The sequence below is a fragment of the Brachyhypopomus gauderio genome, chromosome 4 (genome assembly GCF_052324685.1).
Source record: "Brachyhypopomus gauderio isolate BG-103 chromosome 4, BGAUD_0.2, whole genome shotgun sequence".
NCBI lineage: Eukaryota > Metazoa > Chordata > Actinopteri > Gymnotiformes > Hypopomidae > Brachyhypopomus > Brachyhypopomus gauderio.
Genome location: NC_135214.1, coordinates 8,764,497 through 8,785,461, shown reverse-complemented (window position 1 = coordinate 8,785,461; position 20,965 = coordinate 8,764,497). Strand labels below are relative to the sequence as shown.

General features: G+C 43.2%; 1 long non-coding RNA gene across 1 annotated transcript; it reads left to right on the top strand.

Annotated features, from left to right (window-relative positions):
* Nucleotides 1–767: 767 nt before the first annotated feature.
* Nucleotides 768–2,510, top strand: LOC143512092 (uncharacterized). The gene is made up of 3 exons (XR_013130364.1): nt 768–864; nt 1,397–1,509; nt 1,797–2,510. It is a non-coding gene; the product is annotated as an uncharacterized LOC143512092 (long non-coding RNA).
* The last annotated feature ends 18,455 nt before the right edge of the window (nt 2,511–20,965 follow it).

Below are 20,965 nucleotides of genomic sequence, written 5' to 3'. Positions count from 1 at the left end.
ACAAATTTATTAAATGTACTTATTTGTAAATCTTGTTATGTTCTTCACTAGGCTATTGCTCACTGTGTGTCATTTCAATTTAAAAGCCCTATACACAGTTTTATATATGATGTTTTATAAACTTCTGTAGCAGAGACTTTGTTTTACATCAAATAATCCATTGAAACCTCAGGATGAAAATCAGGTACTGGTTCCAACTAATGATGTACTGGTTCAAATTAATGATGTACTGGTTCAAAATAATGATGTACTGGTTGATTTTTAGTGATGTAAACACAGCGTTGTTACTGACATCAGAAAATATATATATTACAGTACATTTTATTTAGACTGTATATTATATTAATCCCAATATTAAATGTAATATTAAAACTTCCCAACACACACTTTCTCTCTTTCTCTCTCTCTCTCTCTCTCTCTCTCTCTCTCTCTCTCTTTCTCTTTCTCTCGCACATACACACACATACACACATACAACTGACTAAATTTAAATAAACTGATTCTCAGTCACTGAACCTAAAAACTAAAATGAAAACACTGAACTCTTAGGAATCTGAGGAGGATTTTCCTTTCCCTTTTAAAAAATTTTACATTTACAAAAATTCACACTTTGTTAATTTGCTCTTATCAACAGGTGCTTTGTGAGATTAAACTGACCGTTAATAAATGTTGCTCATACAGTTGTGAAACATCATAATTACAACATTACAGTTCTGAGAAAAGGAGAACAGCTTCTTTTCTCAGAACTGTAATGTTGTAATTATGATGTTTTTGAAGCTCTATATAAAAAGCCTCTTGCACAACTTCAACACCAGTTCATCACAAACCTGCTTCACTTCTCTCTGATTGTAGAACCTCAGCATGGCAAGTATCTCTACACAAACACCTCTGTAACTTCTGTAACATACAAGTTTTTTATTCAAGTAATAAGTATATTCTTAATTCTCAATTTAAAAACATATTGAACTCGATACATTTAGTTCCAATTAATTAAAAGCAGTAAATTTTGCTTTTCTTAGATTTCTGCTCATTGATTTTTCTGTTGTTCCCCTCTGAGCAGGGTTAGGTTAACCTAGGGTTGGGGTTAGGTTAGGTTAGGTTAGGTTGTTAACCTAGGGTTAGGGTTAGGGTTAGTATGATACATCAGTATCATCATCATCATCATATTAATCTTCTTTTTTGTTGTTGTTTTTCTTCTTCTTATTATTATTATTATTATTCAGTTACTAAAAGACATCAGCAAAAATTATGATTGATTTGAGTAAAACATTAACTAATTGACTGCTGCCTGGTCTATATGGATTATTATTTGGATATATAGTGAAATGTTTAGGTTGATGTTAAGGCTCGATTTATGCTTTGCTCAGGTTCTAACGTTGGTGTGTGTTTTGTCCAGGTTCGCTGTGGAGTCCTGACAGGACTCGTCCTGTTCTCTCTGCTCTTTTCTGATATCAGGGCTCAAATTGATCTCCAAACTCTCAGCAGGATCACCACCTACCTCCAGGACAAGTGAGAGCCACAGTTTTATTTACAAAAAACCTAGATTTAGAGGTTATTATGTAAGTTCAGACCTGATTAATTAAGGCAATGACTAAGACCTGCCAGTTCAGCCAAACCATAACACTGCCTCCACCATTCTTACCAGCCCCCAGTGTGATCTAAATACATTAATGGTAGATTAATCCCACCAGAGAATATTGTTCATGTCTTTTTTTGTTGTTGTTGCTTTAGCTGTTATTTATTCCTGTGATTATGCTGCTTTCAGTGATTTATTTCTTCTCTCTGTTTGTTTATAGTTATGGAAGTGGTACTGATCAGTTTGCAGTGGCCATTAATGTCCCGGCTGACAGGTGTGCCACTGGTGCACAAGTTGATCAGAACTTCCTCCCAGATGATTTGTCACAGACAGTGAAATCAGACATGAACACACCTGCCAGGGTCTACAATGGTCAGCAGCTGATTGGTGCCAAACCCAGAATAGCAGAGAATTTTCACTCTGAGTACCTCCTGCTGATCCGTTCAAACCCACCAAACGAGTCCCCAGACGACCCCCTCATGAAGACCCTCCTGGATAAAAACCCTAATGGCTGTGTAGTCTTCTACACATTTAACTCTCCCTGTACGAGAAGCTGCTCATCACTTGGAACACCCAACAGCATCCTTCCCGCCCTCAGCATGTTCAGAAAACATAAAGGTCCAACAGCTTTTGTTTTCAATCAGGTTTGGTCAGCGGACAGAACTAATCCTAACAATCAGTTTCTGAGACAGAACATTGTGCGCATGAATAATGATGTGCCTGTGTACCGCTGTAACAACGCCGGTTGTACTCGCTGTGTTACTACTGGTAAAGGAACTGTTCCTGATCAGTGTGTGCACTAAATTTATTTGCTAACAGACTTTTACCTGCCTTCATTTACATTTTACGCTAAAAGAGATCTTCATTGATGTCTCTCTCTGCTTCCTGTTCACTACTGCTGCTCTTCCATTCAGCAATAAACTCTCAAGCATTTCATCAGTCTGTTCTTGTTTATCACACACTCAGTCACTCACATACATAACTTCAGTGATAAATATCAACATGTGCTGTGTCTGTTACCATCGTGTTCAATATAATACTGTGGCATGGTGTAGGAAGGAGAGGCAGCAAACAGATCCATTGCAATGCAACAAGGCTCTTTTAATCAAATTGCCTCAGCAACGTAATCACGTATGGAGCTGTGATCACGCAGAACAGACTCAACTTGTTTGTGAAACATGAGGGGATGTCATAAATGCGACAACATTACACAAACATGGCAGGAGGTTCAGACAGAGTACAACTATATAAACTGACATGGGGTAACTTAAACTAACAGCACATATAATCAAACACATTATCAATAAATACATGCACAAACACATACCGACATACAAGCAATACCGGAGCCGCAGGGACTCATGGGGAGTAGCACCGTCCCCCATTGGACCGACGCTACAATATTAAAAACAGCTATTGCCTTTAAAAAAAAAGTTTTTTAAAAATTATGTAAGAATTTTCCACACACCCCTCATTAATAATAATAATAATAATAATAATAATAATAATACATTTATTTTTTTAAGTTTATTTTAAATAACTAAATAACATTATAAAACCCAAGATCGCTTTACATGAACATGGTCATATATAAGAGAGGAGAGTTAGGGAGTATCAGCGAGAGTGGAAGTAATGAGAGAATAGTAAGGTCTTTAGCTGAGTTTTGAAAATAGAAGAGATGCAGAAGAGCGAACAGAGGAAGATAGATAGTTCCAGAGAGAGGGAACACTGAACACTGAAAGATCTGCCACCCATAGTGGAAAATCTGTATCTTGGGATGGTTAATAGACCGGAGTTAGAGGACCTGAGCTGACGCGATGGAACGTGAGGGTGCAACAGGTTGGAGAGGTAAACAGGTGCGAGGCCATGGAGGGCTTTAAAAGTCATTAAGAGGATTTTGTAGCGGATGCGTTCTGAGATCGGGAGCCAGTGAAGTTTATGGAGGATTGGAGTGATATGTTCAAACTTTTTAGCTGACATAAGGACTCTGGCTGCAGAATTTTGAATGTACTGAAGAGGGCGAAGTGTTTTCACTGGTAGACCATAGAGCAGTGAGTTACAGTAATCCAATCTAGAAGTGATGAAAGCATGGACCAGGGTTTCAGTAGCTGTAGGTGAGAGTATGGGTCGAAGCTGAGCAATGTTCCGGAGATGGAGAAAGACAGACTTACAGACAGAATTGATGAGTGGTACATACATGAGACAGAAGTCAAACAGAACACCTAAATTACTCACAGTAGGCGACTGGCTAACGGAGGTGTCATCAACACGTAGGCTGCATTCAGAAAAGGCAGAGATGGCTGACTTGGTGCCAATAACCATGAGTTCTGTTTTTGACGCATTGAGTTTAAGGGACCAACCAGATAAGGTTAGGATTCTAAACTTTAGGAAGGGAGATCATTGTTGTGGTTGTGTTCTATGAGTTTCTCAGAGCAGAGGTGATGGATAGAAAACCTTCTTGCATTCCTTGTTACCTTTGCCAAGCGCTTTAAGGGACGTCCCTCACACTTTGCGAGGGAAGGTCATCTCTGTGTCGTGATCAGTGAAGTAATAGAAAAGTTTTTGCTTTCTCCACTACATATAACACCCTTAAATGAAACATATTTGAACCAGGGTGCCATGCATGTAAAAAGGAGGCTGTGTAAGTGTGCACAGATGTAACATTTATGTCACAGGAAATGGGACCCCAGCAGATGGAGACTTTCCACAGTAATGTGCTTGTAAAACACAAAGGAATGCATATAGATCACATACAACTTAAAACACTTACAATTTATGTTGATTTTCACCAATGTCTGGTGGCTTTCCTGGCAGACCTTTAAAATTCAGTACTATTTTAAATCTGATTATTTTAGAAGGGCTTACAATTAAGATAAAATATAAATCCAATTAATTATGCCATTAAAAAAATATATATTAGCACATTATTCAAAAAGAAGACTGCATAGTGCATATTATTTATATTACACATTGAGAGTATATATGCTATATTTGGAACCATTTCCGTATGGTCTTCTCAACAGTAGTTTAGCTAATTAACAATCATTTATGTTTGAGTTCTGCACAGTTGTTCTTCATCAGAACAATAAAACTGGTTTATGTGGGATTCGAGAGGTTTGCTCTTTATCCAAACAATGTCATTTAGGAGTGAATATATACATAGGTACTGTTGGAATGTAACATCTGTAGCCTTTCTATAAATATATTGTGTTGCAAATGTGTCTCAAACAGTCCGAATTAGTGTTTGGCAGTGTCCAGTTCTCATATGGCCCTGGGGTAGAACCTGTTCTAAAGTCTGTTTGTCCATGATATGATAGACGTAAAGCAAAAGGGAAGCAGGTGAAATAGATGATGTCAAGGGTAGAATGGATCTTTCACTATGTTAGCTGCTCTGCTTAGGCAGGGAGAGCTGAATAAGCTCTCCAGACAGGGAGATGAGTAGCCAAGGATCTTCTTAGGGGCCCCACCATGCAATACTAACTTACATGAGGAGCACTGACCACTTAATAAACACAAGTAAGTCTTTATCAAAGATTAAATAATTGATCACCCTTAGACATTAAATTACATTTTGGAATGTGAAGGAGGACCACATTTTCAAGCGATCTTACTATATGTATATAAGGACTTATAGGTGAAGCTCAACACATGTTGTCACAAAGCAGCTTTACAAGCTCATGGATCCAGATCCCACATAAGCAGGCCAGGAGAGACAATGGCAAGGAAAAACTCCCAAACTTTGAGGAGGACCAAAAGGAACTCATCCTCCATTGGAGGGCACAGCCAGGGGCGGACTGGGGAGAAAAAGTGGCCCGGGAGTTCCTGACAGACTGGCCCAATATATATATATATATATATATTAGGGGTGGGACGCGATTAAAAAAATTAATCGAATTAATCAGAAGCTTTGTAATTAATTAATCGAAATTAATCGCATTTTAATCGCATTTCAGTATTTAACATGAGAAATATTAATTTAAGTTTGAATGATGAATGAATCAATGAACATAATCAAACTTCAACATCTTGTCTATTTTTCCACCAGTCTACTACACAGACCAATATATGAGTGCAGAAAACAGTTCAGAACATTGGAAATTCTGACCAAAAATGTTGTTTAATTTTGGGAGTTTTGCTCAGGATATTGGAAGAATTGAAGTAAATCAGAAGATGTTTTTAATACCATTTTAGATGGTATACTTTTCTTAAATTTCCCAGGCCTCTGCCACAGGCATCTCCATAGTGCCTAGAAGTGGTCTTCTGCATGTTCAAAGCAAATGACTGGATCTTCCATTCATCATCTATAATATGAGCTGTCACACAAAGATCATTCTTGTTGCTAACAGAGGTCCAGTGATCCCCAGTCAGAGCCACATTTGTGGCGCTCTTCACAATAACCTGTTTTACTTCCCTTTCACAATAACCTGTTTTTTTCCCCTCGTTCTTACGTACGAGGTTAAGAAGTACTTGGCGCTAAGAACGTTTTGGGAAACTCACCCCTGGACGGTAGTTCATAACTTGCATCAGTTGACGCAATGTGCAGCGCTTCTTGTAAGCCTTTATCTTCGACCACAGAGAGCGAACAACACAAATAATATGACGCGTCATGTATAAACGCGTGCGGAGTTGCGCGCTACGGTCACTCGCGAAAGTTTAATCCAGTCTTAATGGTCCAATGAAGGTACTTTAAAAACCAGGACATTTCCTCACTTTAAAAAAAACCGGGACGACCGGGACAAGATGTGAAATGCGGACGTTTAGGTCACCCTATCGTACTAGGAATACATTTAGCAGCTAAGTTATCATTACTGACCTGCGCGTTAAGCTGGGCGTACACTGTGCGATTTTTGGCCCATTTTCAGCCGATTTTTCACTCGTTTCGGCTCAATCGCGTGTCGTGCATCGTATAGTTTACACAGGTAAACGAGGAGCGATTCACACCTCACGACCAACTCCCGATCAGAAATCGCAGCATCGCAAGAATATCAAACATGTTTGAAATTCAAATCGCTCCTCGTGAGAGTATCGCACTGTTGAAGCAGCTCCACGAGCCGACTTTCCGCAACGAGTTAGTCGTACAGTTTGAGCTGGAGCTGAGTACACGATTTAAAATATCGTACAGTGTACGCCCAGCTTTAGCTGCAACATGTTTTGCGTTGAGGTGGTAACGAAGGGTAGAAGTGCTCCTGTGATAAGCGAACTCCTTCCTACATAAAGTGTAAATAACACTATTTTTGTTTGAACTTCCATCTGGAAGTTTCTTATATTTAAATTTCCCATCCACCAGCGTAGCCTCTTCAGTCATCTGCATCATGCTCATCTTATCGTGCGTCCATATAATCTGTATGCCTGGAACTCGTGCACTGAGAAACATTCCACGATGCAAAAGTGTATCGTGCGTTAAAATGCGTTAATTTTTTTAGTGCGTTAATTTTCCTGTAATTAATTAATCGAAATTAACGCGTTAAAGTCCCACCACTAATATATATATTGTAATGATCCTTAAAGGATTATTGGGTTACTGTTTCTTTAAGTTAAGTTGTGTGTGTGAGTGGAAAAGGTGCGCGAGGAGCGAGAGTGAGAGAGAGAGTTCAGTTATTTTTCCTCGAGTGAGTTCGCTTGTATTAGTGTTTAAATAAAATAGACAAGTTGTAAACAGTAAACTGTTCTGGTTTTTAACGAACGTTACACTGGTGTCAGAAGCTTATACGACGAACCAACTCCGAAGCTCGATGTTTGCGGACAAGATTAAAGAGGAGGAGCAGGAGATGGGTGCCCGACCACGGTCTGCTGCGCGCAGAGTGAGGGAGACGGCGCTGCGTATGTCCGCGGAGGCTGGATTCTCGCCAGGTTTCGCTAGATTTGAAAATGTTTCGCGCCACAACCGCGGGTTCGAACCATCACGCGACGCGAATAAAGACGGAGGAGGTCCTGGCCAGAACGCTGCGGCGAACATAAAAACACCGAAGTTCAATGGTAAGACGCCATGGGAGGTGTTTATTGCCCAGTTTGAACTGTTAGCTGCTGCAGCTGGCTGGGCTGAGGAGCATAAAGCACTGCAGTTAGCTTTGTGCCTCTGTGAGGACGCGGCCGCTTGTTTGCTTCTGCTGAGTGAGGAGGAGCGGAGGGACTATGCTGCTCTAGTTGGGGCACTACAGAGACGGTTCGGGCAGTATAACCAGCCTGTGCTGCTGCAATCTGAGTTCCACAACAGACGCAGACTGCCCGGGGAGCCCCTGCGCATTCTGGCCCATGACATCGAGTGCCTGTGCAGACGGGCTTATGACAACATGCCACTTGCAGTGCGGGCAGAGCTCGCTCGGGATCAGTTCCTGCAGGCTCTCTGTCCTAAAGAACTCCGCATACAGACTCAGCTCGCACATCCGGCCACGCTTAATGCAGCTCTAGAGTTTGCGCTGGAGAGGGAGATGCTGACGAGATCCACTGGGGGAACCGACGACTCACCGGTAGTGAGAGTGACGACAGCCCCTGTCGAACAGCCGGGGAGGCCAGAGGGACCACTCGTCGCGTTTCAGGCAGCTGCCCTCCAGTCACCTGGGTCTCGGGGTGGTCTACGCCGTCGACCCCAGAGCTGCTGGGGATGTGGACAATCTGGTCACCTGATCAGACAGTGCCCCAGGTTCCCAACTGTGCAGGGAAACGAGTAAGGGCCCGTGCAGGTGGGAGTGCACGGGCCTGCAAGATCAACACACCCGGTCCTCTGCCATCTTCACCAGGCACAGTCATTGCTGTGGGCTGGACCCAGGTTGGTGACTTCTGCCACGTCCCTGTTACAGTTTCCGGGGTGCCCTGTACGGCACTCTTGGACACGGGGTCTAACGCAACACTGGTTCGACCTGATGTCATCCCAGCCGGAGCTGCTGTGCAGGCAACTGATGTGCAGCTTAAGACTGTGACTGGGGACCTGGTCCCTATAAGAGGGAGGGGAGTGTTTCAGTTTAAGGTAGGAGATGTCATCGTGCCTTACGCTGCTTGGGTGGCGGATGTGCAGGACACCTGCATCCTTGGGCTGGACTTTCTAAGAGCCATTGGTGGTGTATTAGACCTGAGAAAGGGCGTTCTAGTACTCCCTGCAGGGGAGAGAGTACAGCTGGTTTCCCCCTCGGTATGCGCAGCCCCTGCTGCAATAGCTGCTAGCGCTGCAGAGACTCCTGAATTGCCATCAGCTGTGCAGCAGGTTGAAGAGGATGAGAGGTTGTCTGCTGTGAGGGACATCTGGTCCAAGAACTGTGAGGGGCTAACACATCAGCAGCAGGAGAGTTTATGGCAGGTGCTACTGGAGTTTAAGGACACCTTTGCCCTTAAAGAGAGCGAAGTAGGTCTGACACACATGGTGGAGCACATCATTGACACAGGGGATGCCCGACCTATTAAAGTACGTCCCCGTCGCTTGCCATTAGCTCATCAGGAGGCTGAAGAGAGAGAACTGAGCGAGATGCTCAAGTCAGGCATCATAGAGCCATCTGACAGTCCGTGGGCCTCTGCTGTGGTGATGGTGCCTAAGAAAAACAGTTCAAGGATGTGCTTCTGTGTAGACTACAGGCCACTCAATAAAGTCACAAAAAAAGACTCTTACCCCCTCCCTAGGATTGATGAGTCTCTGGACCTGGTGGCAGGGTCCTCCTGGTTCTCCACCCTGGACCTGCGAAGTGGATACTGGCAGGTACCACTCTCCCCAGAGTCCAGACCAAAGACAGCCTTCTGCACCAACAGGGGGCTGTGGCAGTTCAGAGTCCTAAGCTTCGGCCTTTGCAATGCCCCTGCCACCTTCGAGAGGCTTATGGACAGCGTGCTGGCTGGTGTCCCACGCCAGCAATGCTTGGTTTATCTGGACGACCTCCTGGTGCACGGGAGCTCATTTGACGCCGCTTTGAGCTCCCTGAGGCATGTGTTAGGGAGAGTGACTGCTGCAGGCCTGAAACTACACCCGGGCAAGTGTCACTTCATGAGGCATGAGGTGGAGTTCCTAGGCCACAAGCTGGGTCACGAGGGCATTAGCACTTTGGAGGAAAAAATTCACACCATTAAGGTCTGGCCCACTCCGATAGACCAGGTCCAGCTTAAGAGCTTCCTTGGGCTGGCCTCCTACTATAGGAAATTTGTGAAGGATTTCTCCTCCATAGCTGCGCCACTGTTCCGCCTGCTGCAGAAAGACTGTGACTTCAGCTGGACCCAGGATTGCCAGCAGGCATTCAGTACCCTCCGCAGAGTCCTTACAGAATCCCCGGTCCTTGCCCCACCAGACCCCAATCTGCCATTTGTCCTGGACACAGACGCCAGTAATGTAGGACTTGGAGCTGTGCTGTCCCAGGTCAGGCCCGATGGAGAGAGAGTGGTGGCATATTTCAGCCGGGTCCTGAATAGGAGTGAGCGGCGCTATTGCGTTACGAGGCGGGAGCTCCTGGCTGTGGTGATGGCGGTGAGACACTTTAAGTACTATCTGTGTGGCACACCCTTCGTCGTCAGGACCGACCACGCTGCCCTCCAGTGGCTGATGTCTTTCAAGGAGCCGGAGGGGCAGGTGGCTCGCTGGCTGGAGGAGCTCCAGGCCTTTAACTTCACCGTGCAGCACAGAGCAGGGACACGCCATTCCAACGCTGATGCCCTGTCTCGCCGCCCGTGCGCCGCAGCTGGTTGCCGCTACTGTGAGAAGAGAGAGGAGAGGGAAAGAGAGCTCACAGCATCAGACGGTGGGGTGCAACTGTCATGCAGGGTGCTCCAGGTGATAGATGCTGCAGAATGGAGGGCACAGCAGGAGCAGGACACCGACCTGATGCCGGTTCTGCAATGGCTCGAGGGTGAGCAGCGTCCCCACCGGGATGAGGTTGCTGGGCTGTCTGTTAGCACCAAGGCACTGTGGGCCAGGTTTAATACTCTGAGGATGAGCGAGGGGGTGTTACAGCGTGCGTGGAAGGACCCAGCCACAGGGGAGGAGAGATGGCAGGTTGTGGTGCCGAAGTCACTGAGGTCAGCAGTGCTAGAAGGCTGCCATGGAAGCGCGGGCTCTGGCCACTTCGGTGTCTCCAAGACCCTGCGCCGCCTCCGCCAAGGCTATTACTGGGGTCAGCAGCGGAGGGATGTGGAGGACTTCTGCCGCAGCTGTGACCCCTGTTCCTCGCACAAGGGACCACTGGATCAGTCCCGTGCTCAGCTTCAACAGCAACTGGCAGGAGCACCAATGGAACGGGTGGCTGTGGACATCATGGGCCCGTTTCCCCGCACTGTGAGGGGAAACCGCTATGTTCTCGCGGCCATGGATTATTTCACTAAGTGGCCGGAGGCATATGCCATCCCAGACCAGGAGGCAGAGACGGTGGCTGATGCATTAGTGGAGGGGATGTTCAGCCGGTTTGGGGCAGCGGAGACCCTTCACAGCGATCAGGGTCGGAACTTTGAATCCAGGGTGTTTGCTGCCATGTGCGAACGTCTCGGGATCCAGAAGACTCGGACCACCCCACTCCACCCACAGAGTGATGGCCTGGTGGAGAGGTTTAACAGGACACTGGTCCAGCAGTTAGCTATCCTCACATCAGAACACCAGCAGGATTGGGACACCCATCTTCCCCTCATCCTCATGGCCTACAGGTCAGCAGTTCAGGATTCCACACAGTGCACACCTGCCCTGCTCATGCTGGGAAGAGAGCTGAGGACTCCTGCCGAACTGGCTTTCGGGAAGCCACAGGATGCACTAGAGGCACTATCAGGCCCAGATTATGCGACGAAACTGCAGGACCGGCTGGAATCTGCACACTCCTACGCCCGGGATCAGTTAGCCAAGGCGGGACTGCGCCAAAAGAGGAACTATGATGTCACATCTAGAGGGAGGCACTTCATGGCTGGAGAGTTGGTGTGGGTCTTTAGCCCAAAGAGGAGAAAAGGACGGTGTCCTAAACTGGACAATAGCTGGGTTGGGCCCTGTAATGTTCTGGAACGGGTCGGGGAAGTGGTGTATAGGGTGCAGTTGCCCCCAGGAGGCAGGAAAGTAGTCCTACACAGAGACAGAATGGCTCCCTATAGGGGACATTCTCTTCCCCGTTTCAGGGAGGGACGGGTACAAAGCCCTCATACCCCTGCACAGGGGGGGTCCCAACAGGAAACATCCCCTCCTCTAAGCCCTACAGCTCCGACAACCCCTCAGAGCACTGGTAGGCCGAAGAGGCAACACAAACTACCTCCCCGCCTCAGAGATTGTGTTGTTCCCTCGAGGACGAGGAACTTTTTGTTGGGGGGGCAGTGTAATGATCCTTAAAGGATTATTGGGTTACTGTTTCTTTAAGTTAAGTTGTGTGTGTGAGTGGAAAAGGTGCGCGAGGAGCGAGAGTGAGAGAGAGAGTTCAGTTATTTTTCCTCGAGTGAGTTCGCTTGTATTAGTGTTTAAATAAAATAGACAAGTTGTAAACAGTAAACTGTTCTGGTTTTTAACGAACGTTACAATATATATATATATATGTGTGTGTGTGTGTGTGTGTGTGTGTATACACTACCGTTCAAAAGTTTGGGGTCACTTAGAAATGTTCTTACTTTTGAAAGAAAAGCAGTTTTTTTTTTCAATTTAGCTAACATTAATTGCATCAAAAATACACTCTATACATTATTAATGTGGTAAATGACTATTCTAGCTGTAAACGTCTGGTTTTTAATGCAATATCTACATAGATGTATGGAGACCCATTTCCAACAACCATCACTCCAGTGTTCTAATGGTACATTGTGTTTGCTAACTGTCTAAGGAGACTATTGGATATTTAGAAAACCCTTGAAAACCCTTGTGCAAGTAGGTTAGCACAACTGAAAACAGTTTTGCTGCTTAGAGAAGCTATAAAACTGACCTTCCTTTAAGCTAGTTGAGAATCTGGAGCATTACAATTGTTGGTTCGATTAAACTCACAAAATGGCCAGAAAAATACAACTTTCAATTGAAACTCGACAGTCTATTCTTGTTCTGAGAAATGAAGTCTATTCACTTACTTCATTTCTCAGAACAAGAAGCGCTTACAAGAAGCGCTGCACATTGCGTCAACTGATGCAAGTTACGAACTGCCGTCCAGAAAGACAATGTCGAAGAAAATCCAGCAGCTGTATGATGAGGAAAGGGAAGTAAAACAGGTTATTGTGAAGAGCGCCACAAATGTGGCTCTGACTGGGGATCACTGGACCTCTGTTAGCAACAAGAATGATCTTGGTGTGACAGCTCATATTATATATGATGAATCTATAGATGATGAAGATCCAGTCATTTGCTTTGAGCATGCAAAAGACACTTCTAGGCACTATGGAGATGCCTGTGGCAGAGGCCCGGGAAATTAAAGAAAAATATACCATCTAAAATGGTATTAAAAAACATCTTCTGATTTACTTAAATTCTTCCAATATCCTGAGCAAAGCTCCCAAAATTAAACAACATTTTTGGTCAGAATTTCCAGTGTTCTGAACTGTTTTCTGCACTCATCTATTGGTCTGTGTATTAGACTGGTGGAAAAATAAACAAGATGTTGAAGTTTATGATTATGTTCATTGATTCATTCATCATTCAAACTTAAATTAATATTTCTCATGTTAAATACTGAAATGCGATTAAAATGCGATTAATTTAGATTAATTAATTACAAAGCTTCTGATTAATTCGATAAATTTTTTTAATTGTGTCCCACCCCTAAAATAAACGTAACGTTCGTCCTGGAGAGGATTCCTGTCTCGTCCTTCACCGACCCGCGAACATCACAGGTGTATTATATGGCCGAGTGTCAACATGTACATAGTAAAGAGTAGTGAAAAGTGCCTTGTGGGATGCCCCTATGAAGAGACGCATAGGTTTTTAAAATTGTAAATAGAAAAAGGAAAAGCACTACCAATGCTTAGTACTACCAATGTTGTGCATGTGACAGTAAAATATCATTACATACCAAAAGTGGAGCTATGGTCAAAAAGCATTATGCTTGAGAATCATCTGCACATGCTTGATAACTATGTTCTCTACTACTGCATAAAGGACAAAAACTACATTAAAAAGATTTCCAGGTTAGCTTCCAGGTGGGCATCTGTCATTCCAGTGGCTTGGCTATAAATGCAAAGTTAGATTATCCTATAATTATTTGTCAGCAGAATCTAAACCTGACTTCTAGTACGGGGGTATCAGCAGTAGTTGTCAGATGTACAGGGATGCAACCAGTTACAAAACATCTATTAAAAGGGTATGAGATAGATGTGGCTATATTTATCACACATTCCTTAATAAGGAAGGTTAGAGCAGGATCTACACTATGTAGAATTGGATTTTTTGATCAAAGGAGATAGGATTGAGAGTGAGAGTGTGCAGATAATATCAGAAAAATACACCAGGAAAAGAATAATGGACTAAATTAATGGGATAACACATTATTTTCATTTTATGCTGAAAAACAAAATAAAAGCATTGCATAATTTAACTGTATCTACAAAAGGAAGCTGTAGAAGTTTACTAAAATAATTGAATTGGGCTGGTTGAATGACCAATAAATAAGCAAAATGAGCCTGTTTATCGCATCTATGTGTCTAGACATATAGTGTGCACAGACTAGAGAGTAAGGTCAGTTTTCTTATAAAGCCACTTCAGACGTCTGGCAGTGGTCTCATGACCCTGAGCTCAGTGGTAAACAAGGTGAGAAGGAGGAGGATGTAATAGTCTATGTTTAGTAAGTACAAGTATACAAGATGGAATTATTATATACACACAGAATCTCATCTCAGACAGTGATGAAGCACAAAGTTTCACAGAGAAAGATAAACCATCCAGAGATGAAAAAATTCTGTAATTCACCATAGTTATCGTAGAGTGTCTGTCACTGAATATTAAAACTGATATCAATAAAATGGTGTGATATACATATATTGGTAACCAGACCAGTCATACAAATGAAATCCAGTCTATAAGCATGCTCATTTTTAAGAAAGGTTACATGCTGCGTGAAAGCAAACAGAAACCACAGTGCACATACTTTAGTAGGTAGTTCAGACAGATCCGATTAATAATCTGCACAAGAGGTGGACGACAGATTAGCACAGCAAATTTACAAACGGATGTTCAAAAGGGTAATTTATGAGTGTCTATGGCACTAAGATTTAAATTATTTCTGAATATAACTGTTACGGTGACGGCTCCGGACCCTTCCCTGTGGGCGTGCCGCTACGTTGTCTGCATGTCGTTATGTCCATGTATGTACTTCCGTGGGTGTGGGTTGTCTGTGAGCGTGTTCGTAGTCTCACCTGTGCCTTGTCTCAAGATCACGAGGGTCTGTGTTAATCACCTATTTAATGTGCGTTCGAGCAGTGTCTTGTGCTCGTCTTTGTCTAAAGTTCGTGCTTGAGTGAGCTACATGTGTTCGTGTGCTTGCGCTATTGCGCAGGACTTCACATTGTCATCACTGAATAAATCACCGTGTCAGCACTAAAGCCGTCGTCGTGCCTGTCTCCATCCATCATCACAATAACTTCTAAAACCTCACCTACTTTTAAATGACGATTTAGATAAATAGTTAAAGGTGAATTCAGTTGCAAGAAGTCATTTGGTGTGTGCCATGTTTCAGTAAGAAATAACATTATAACAAGAAATAACTAAGTTTTTTTTTCAAGCATTTTTCTTAAAAAGGAGGGTTTTGCTTGATATGTAGCATAATTTTAGTAGAGCTATGCTACTTATGTCCTCATGATACATTCCTGATTTCTGACTGCAATAAAGTTTGTATTGCAGTTGCAGAAGCACAGTCTCCACTTGCCACCAGGCAAAGCAGACAACTGCTTGGGGCCCCAGGCCAGTAGGGGTCCCGACTGCTGACTGTACTTTAAACAACAAGGACAGGATGTTAATTCTGAAGTGTAGAATGTGCGTTTAATACGTAAATAGTTTCATCTGTGGCACAGCAGAGCCTGTGACCATTGTTTGGATTCTCACTCACCAGCAATGCTGACTGGCACACACAGAGAGCATTGGGGGAGGAGGATTCTAGACATGATGAAGATGGAACTGTGTTTATAAGAAAGTCCAGTGGTCCAGTGGGTATCGAACAATCCAAACTGTCAGATAGTCAAAATGATTAGTGATATTTTATTGATACTTTGCATTTGATTTTACCAACAGCGATACTGACCTGATGTTTTTTACATTAAAAGCAACCAAAAAGGCAGCTTTTATGATTTTTCGTATGGTTTGAATATTCCAAAGCTATACATTCATGAATTTAGAGAAGGAAAGTGATTTACTTGTTATTATTTCTCCTGTCATTTGTTTTTTAAAAGGGGTTAATAAAGAAATTGGTTGTGGGTCCATGGCAGTGAAGAGTGCTAAGACACTATTTTGTTTAAATGCTCTTACTAGATCTATTCCTATTCTTAACCTCAGCTAGGATGGCGCTGTAGGACAAGGCTGTTCCAGGAGGGAGCCTAACATTGCTCCCTCACACACAGTAAATGAGGAACAGGAGAAACAGACACCAAACACATATAGTGATTACACACAGTCAGACATAATGGTGCATAGATTGCAGCTGCTGTTGTTCAAAGAATAGAAATGTTTGTTGAGATGGCCTTACAGACAGAGAATGTGATGAGACGGATGCCCTTTAAACACTACACCAAGGCAGCTGAATGAACTTGGTGTGCTCGTCCAAAACAATCGTGCAACATTTTTGGTTCTTCCAAATGCCAAGGTATTTACATACAATCTTTTGACTGTTCACCTGTTCATACTTCCTGCTAGATTATTTTCATGGCTAATGAATGATCAGTGTATGTCTGCATCACCAAACAGACAGAAAACATTGTTTTACATTTTGAAGTGGTATATGCCCACTCTCCAGTCCTTGAAAGCAGTCTGTGCCTGACTCATTCATCCTCAATTACATCACATTGGCTCCGCACCATAAGAGTTCAGGATGCGTTATTCATTGCAAATCAAGCACAAAGGAAAGAGTCAAGACTGCTTCTGCATGGTGGTTTCTGAAAGTGTTGGTATAATAGGACAATTTTTAGATAATTTCTGAAGGTGATTCTGAAGTCGTCAAGTGGGTTTTTATTGTCATTTCAACCATATAAAGAGTGTGATGGTACTGAGTGAAATGAAACAACGTTCCTCCAGGACCAGGGTGCTACATAAAGACAGTAGTGGCTATGGTATCGTCTCTAGAGCGATTGGGATGATACAAAACTGTAGGGGGTCCAGTGAGGGTGGCAGCAGGATCTTAATGGGCCTCATGACGAGCTTCACAAATCACTTCAAGATGATGGATTTGAGTGTAACGGAATGGTAGTCATTGAGATGGAACACTGAAGACTTCTTTGGCATGGGGATGATGGTTGTTGCCTTGAAGCATGTTGGGATGATGGTGCTGCTCAGAGAGATGTTGAAAATGTCTGAGAAGGTGTCTGCCGGCTGGTCTGCACATCCTCTGAGCAATATCTGCGTAGAGCTATCCTCACATCAGCTGCAGTAAGACACAGCAACTGATCGTCAGTAGCAGGGGTTGCCTTTCTCACTGCTACATCATTCTGTGCTTCAAATCACACATCGAAATTGTTCAGCGTATCTAGAAGGGTGGCATCACTGTCACAGGCAGGCGGTGTTGTCTCGTATTTGGTGATGCCCCGCCATATATGCTGCATGTCTGCTGTTCTCAAAGTGGCTGTGTATGCTCTGCTGTGCACTTCCTTTTTATTATGGCCGGGAAAGTTCAGCCCTTGCTTGTCTCAGGGCCGTTTTGTCATTGGCTTTGAAAGCAGAGTCTATGACCCTCAGCAGAGCACGCACCTCTGCAGTCATCCATGGCTTCTGGCTGGAGCATGTGATAATGTTCTTTGCGACAGTGATGTCATCTATGCACTTGGCAATGTAACATATCACATGACGTGTAATCCTCCAGATGACGTGTACTCCTTCAGACGATCTATACTCCTCCAGATGACGTGTTTTCCTCCAGATGACGTGGACTCCTTCAGACGATCTATACTCTTCCAGATGACGCGTTCTCCTCCAGATGACGTATACTCCTTCAGATGATGTGTACTCCTTCAGACGATCTATACTCCTCCAGATGACGTGTTCTCCTCCAGATGACGTATACTCCTTCAGATGATGTGTACTCCTTCAGACGATCTATACTCCTCCAGATGACGTGTTCTCTTCCAGATGATGTGTACTCCTTCAGATGATCTATAGTCCTCAAGATGACGTGTACTCCTTCGGATGATATGTAATCCTCCACATGACGTGTACTCCTCCAAGTTGGTGGTGTCACCGTCGGTTGGAGCATTAATAAATATTTGTCAGTCAGTGTACCCAAAACAGTTCTGAAGAGCAGAGATGACAGAAGATGAAAAGCTTCCACACATTTCATGACCAGCTTGTAAAGTATGATGAGTGGTCTGTATGCTGGGACTAGAAAAACATAGATTTGGTTTTAGTATCCGAGATGAGGGTGGGGTTCTGCCTGATATGCACCAAGAACATTTATTTGTATAAACAATATCTAACTTGTTCAGGAGAGGACCAACTAATGTCTGCATTTACCTACACTACCGTTCAAAAGTTTGGGGTCACTTAGAAATTTTCTTATTTTTGAAAGAAAAGTTGTTTTTTTTTTCAATTTAGCTAACATTAAATGCATCAAAAATACACTCTATACATTATTAATGTGGTAAATGACTATTCTAGCTGTAAACGTCTGGTTTTTAATGCAATATCTACATAGATGTATGGAGACCCATTTCCAACAACCATCACTCCAGTGTTCTAATGGTACATTGTGTTTGCTAACTATGTAAGGAGGCTATTGGATATTTAGAAAACCCTTGAAAACCCTTGTGCAAGTAGGTTAACACAGCTGAAAACAGTTTTGCTGATTAGAGAAGCTATAAAACTAACCTTCCTTTTAGCTAGTTGAGAATCTGGAGCATTACGATTGTTGGTTCGATTAAACTCACAAAATGGCCAGAAAAAGACAACTTTCAATTGAAACTCGACAGTCTATTCTTGTTCTGAGAAATGAAGGCTATTCCATGCGAGACATTGCCAAGAAACTGAAGATTTCCTACAATGGTGTGTACTACTCCCTTCAGAGGAGAGCACAGACAGGCTCTAACCAGAGTAGAAGGAGAAGTGGAAGGCCCCGCTGCACAACTGAGCAAGAAGACAAGTACATTAGAGTCTCAAGTTTGAGAAATCGATGCCTCACAGGTCCACAACTGACAGCTTCATTAAATAGTACCAGCAAAACGTCAGTGTCAACGTCTACAGTGAAGAGGTGACTCCGGGATGCCGGCCTTCAGGGCAGAGTGGCAAAGAAAAAGCCATATCTGAGACTAGCTAATAAAAGATTAATATGGGCAAAAGAACACAGACATTGGACAGAGGAAGATTGGAAAAAAGTGTTATGGACAGACGAATCAAAGTTTGTGGATCACACAGACGAACATTTGTGAGACGCAGAACAACTGAAAAGATGCTGGACGAGTGCCTGACACCATCTGTCAAACATGGTGGAGGTAATGTGATGGTCTGGGGTTGCTTTGGTGCTGGTAAAGTGGGAGATTTGTACAAGGTAAAAGGGATTTTGAATAAGGAAGGCTATCACTCCATTTTGCAACACCATGCCATACCCTGTGGACAGCGCTTGATTGGAGTCAATTTCATCCTGCAACAGGACAATGACCCAAAGCACACCTCCAAAAAAGTAAAGAAAAGAAGCAGGCAGCTGGTGTTTTATCGGTAATGGAGTGGCCAGCGCAGTCACCAGATCTCAACCCCATTGAGCTGTTGTGGGAGCAGCTTGACAGTATGGTACAAAAAAAAATGCCCATTAACCCAATCAAACTTGTGGGAGCGGCTTCTGGAAGCATGGGGTGAAATTTCTCCAGATTACCTCAAATTAACAGCTAGAATGCCAAAGGTCTGCAATGCTGCTAAGGGAGCATTCTTTGATGAAAGCAAAGTTTAAAGAAGAAAATTATATATATAAAAAAAAAATGTTCTACCTTGTCAATGTCTGGACTATATTTCTATTCATTTTGCAACTCATTTGATAAATAAAAGTATGAGATTTCAGGGAAAACACAAAACTTGTGTTGTACACTACCGGTCAAAAGTTTGGGGTCATGTTGTTTTCTACGTGTCCTTTTAGATTGTTTCAGAATATAATGATAATAATAATAGGGCAAATTAAATGCCTCTGTTTTCCAATGTTCAGTTCCCCCGACAGTTCATAAGGCTATTTTCTGAGCCAAAGACAAATATTAATAATGTTGTCACATAGTTGTTATGCAGAAAAATCCATATAGAAGGAGAAAATAAATTGGTCTTCTGTTTACAAATACAAAGGTGAAAAAGTGCCAACTCCACTATGACAGTGTGTAGATTTCTTACAAATGTAGCACTAAAAGCTTCAGTTTACATTACTGAAAAGCTATTAGAAAGTTATACTGACAAGCCATGACATTTCCCCCATCCTGAAGTCTCATGACCATACTTCAGACTTTGTCCTCTTAGCAGGCTGGGAAATCTCCAGAGCGTTGTCATTGGCTTCCACTAAGTCTTCACTGACAATAAACAAACCCACAATGCATACTTGCTAACTTTGGCTGTATTCAATGAATAAATGAATGGTCATTTATATTTGAAATACTAATAAAAACATCTGAAATCATATTCAACTCTACAGTGAATAAGTGAAAACAGTGAGTAGTAATGTTTTCATCACTACAACTGACTATTGTCCCAGGCGGTACCTGTTGTCTGCTTGATGGTTTGCCAAAGCTCTGGACAATTGTACTTATACAAGTTGACTATGCCAGTACTGGATACATGATGACAGGCTATGGTTTTGCTGAAAATAGTGTGGTTTTTTTCCTGATGCACATTCTTACAATAAAACCATAATAACACTTTTTGCAATGCAGCCAGGGAAATTCCTTATTTCACCTCTCTTAGAAATGTTAAGTAATTAGACAGCACTCAGGTATGTTGGAATTGTGGGTGTGGTTGATGTAACTTGAATCTTCAATTCCCCTCAACACTTTGTTCTGCTTTGGTCATGAATGTACCTGTGCTAATTGTAAAGTGACCTTGGGTTTTTGAAAGGCACTACAGCAGGGGTGTCCATTACGTGTGGGACGATCTCGAAGGAAGTGTGGATAGATCGCATGACATTAAAAAGTAGTGGATGAATGATAGGCTGGTTGTATTTTGATTGACATACATGGTAGCCAATCTGGAAGTCATCAGGAGGCGGGTCAAAGTCATTGGGAGGCGTGGCCACCGGGTCAAAGTCATCTGGAGGCGTAGAGGCCCTGAGCCTGTTTCTGACCGACAGGTCGGCAGGTATTCCCCATCGAGGCTGAGGAGCA